General features: G+C 42.6%; 1 long non-coding RNA gene across 1 annotated transcript; it reads right to left on the reverse strand.

The window, feature by feature from the left end:
• Positions 1-215: 215 nt before the first annotated feature.
• LOC308284701 lies at positions 216-2132 on the reverse strand. The gene is made up of 3 exons (XR_013962038.1): positions 1649-2132; positions 676-781; positions 216-324 (listed from the first exon to the last, which is right to left on the reverse strand). It is a non-coding gene; the product is annotated as an uncharacterized lncRNA (long non-coding RNA).
• Between the last annotated feature and the right edge of the window lie 446 nt (positions 2133-2578).

Raw genomic sequence — 2578 nt, forward strand, 5'->3', positions numbered from 1 at the left:
AATTACAGCATCGAAACACAGTTACTCTAAATGGTGTTCATTTTTCACTTTCATGTGCCCCCGTAGTACCTCTATGTACCCCTAGGTGTACACGTAACCCCATTTGAGAACAACTGCTGTAGGCAACAATTTATTATTTCACTTTGTTGGGTACAACTGTGTACATCACACTTGGTACAAGTAAATAAAAAGTCCAATGTCTTAAATTAATGTATCTTTATTATCAGCTCACAAATTTGCACACCATCACAGCTCATCAAAAATATCTTCAGCTTCACAAAAGCCCTTGTACACCCCACTAGGTTCCGGGAATCGCTGCCTGACCTGAAGAAGGAAGAAGATTTTCAATTTAGGTATTTAACAGCTCTCAGCTTAAAGCTCTCAAAATGACTTTTTTTCTATTGATTTGTCAGCCCATGGAGACTTGAGTTCAATAATATCTGTTTGTATTAGTTGCATTCCTAAAACGAAATTATGAGTATAGTAAATTTGGTAAATCTATAGTAATCAAAGTATTGTCTTAGGAATGCAACAAAAATAAAATTAATATTATTCAACTCGTGTCTCCATGGGGTGACTAATCAATAGCAAAAATGTCATTTAGGGGGTTAACTATCCTTTCTAGGTTGAGTGGAAAAAGGCAAAATGGTCTGAAGTAATATATGATTGTTTTACCTGGTGAATTATGCAAGCTGGCAGGACAATACGATTCCCTATCCCGAGTTTTGCCCCCTGAAGGATCCACTCCAAAACGTGCCGGTATCCCGCCAGGCGATATTGCCTGCAGTCAGAAGAAAGAAGAAAAGTTGCAGACTGTATACAGTAGTATTGTAGCATGCATGCATGCTGTGTAGTCTCTCTCATACTGTTCTTTCATAAATCCTGATTCATTGTTGGGTGGGTGTGACACGTTGTCATTGATGTGTCTATGGCTTTACTATTCACATGTAATTCAGTGGCGTTCCCATTGTCATTAAAAGTCAGTCATTGTAATTATTTTGCCTGAAGAGAACAATGTGTAATGATGATGGCTCATTGGTCAGTGATTGGTATATATCTTTTACATTCATGTGTAATTCAGTAGTGCAATAAGTGCATAATGAGGGTGGATAATTCAATGTCACTGTGTTGACACTGTAACTAAGGAGTTTTGACCATCATTAGCCTATAGCTGTGGTTCCTCTTTTTAAAAGGTAATCAGAGGAACCATCATACATTGTACACTACAGTGCTGTCCTTCCTTTGCCCAGCTATGTGTGTACATCAGCTATGTGATGTTATACTGAACTACATTTACATGACATTTATTCCTCTATAGAGACATTTTCATATATGGTAAAGGAATGTGTGAAACGAGATAAAACGATGGGGTGGAGGTTAGCACTGAGATGGCCCTGTCTGCATCTCAGTGCACCAGGCGTTAAATTGTACTACTATAATATACTAGAATCAATTCACGTTGCACTTTATAGCTAAATATATCAAATTGAGGGAGAGTTGTGGAAGGCTCGGTCACACACACACACACACACACACACACACACACACACACACACACACACACACACACACACACACACACACACACACACACACACAGAGAGAGAGAGAGAGAAAGAGAGAGTGAGTAAATAAATTGATCGCTTACTTCAAACTCATCGTCCCTCTTGGTCCATTGGGTTTCGGCTGCTTTTTCCAATTCAGCTTGGGTATTCTGAAGTACGTTTGAAGTACACCACTGTCAAGGTGGGGAGAGAAACTAGGGTGCTCCGTCACACACACTGTCTCTGTGTCTGGAAGCTCTTGTAACAAGAACTGGACACGGGGCCATCTTCTGCAACATAGAGATTCCCTTTCTGAAGGCATGGCCTGACAGTGTCCACACTCACACCAGTCCGTGTTGTTGGCTCTGGGTGGTCCCTCTGGCTCCGGTGGGGCTGCAGCTCTGGAAGCGTCTCTCTGTCTCTCTTGTTCTTCTCTTTCCCTCAATTCTTCCTGCGTGTACTCAGGCTCAAACATGTATGGCTGAACAGCCGATTCAGCTAACATGTGTAAAAAGTCCTCCTCCTCGTCAAAATGCTCAAAATCTGACTCTGAAGCCATGTTTTTTACTACTACTACTACTGCTGCTACTGCTATCTTTGTTTTGGTTTGGGGTTCTGCTAGTCTACTACGGTAGCCGTTCCGGGTCAAACCTACTGTAGTTTCTGCAGCTACAACGGCCTCCCACCCTGCTCCCACCACGTACGTCATAGCCAGGCGTTTCATTGGCCGAATCAGTCTATGACGTACGTGGTGGGAAGGCCCCCTACTGTCCACAGAACAGTAATGTAAGGAAATAGACGCGTTTTAGCATGAACGTAGTTGACTAAAAGAACACAGACTTGGTTGAAAACCGGCGAACCACTCCTTTAAGTATGAGTGATAACAATAAGTCTGCCCATGCTATGCATAGGCACACTTAACTAGAATTGACAGAGTCAATTTTGACAAGTGTGCCTGCAGTGCAGCTCGCTAAATGCGCGACCTCGTGCAGCGGTTCGGACCGTGAGACCATCCGCCGAGTCGTCTGCGTTTC

The sequence above is a fragment of the Nannobrachium achirus genome (assembly GCF_963921795.1).
Source record: "Nannobrachium achirus genome assembly, chromosome: 5".
NCBI lineage: Eukaryota > Metazoa > Chordata > Actinopteri > Myctophiformes > Myctophidae > Nannobrachium > Nannobrachium achirus.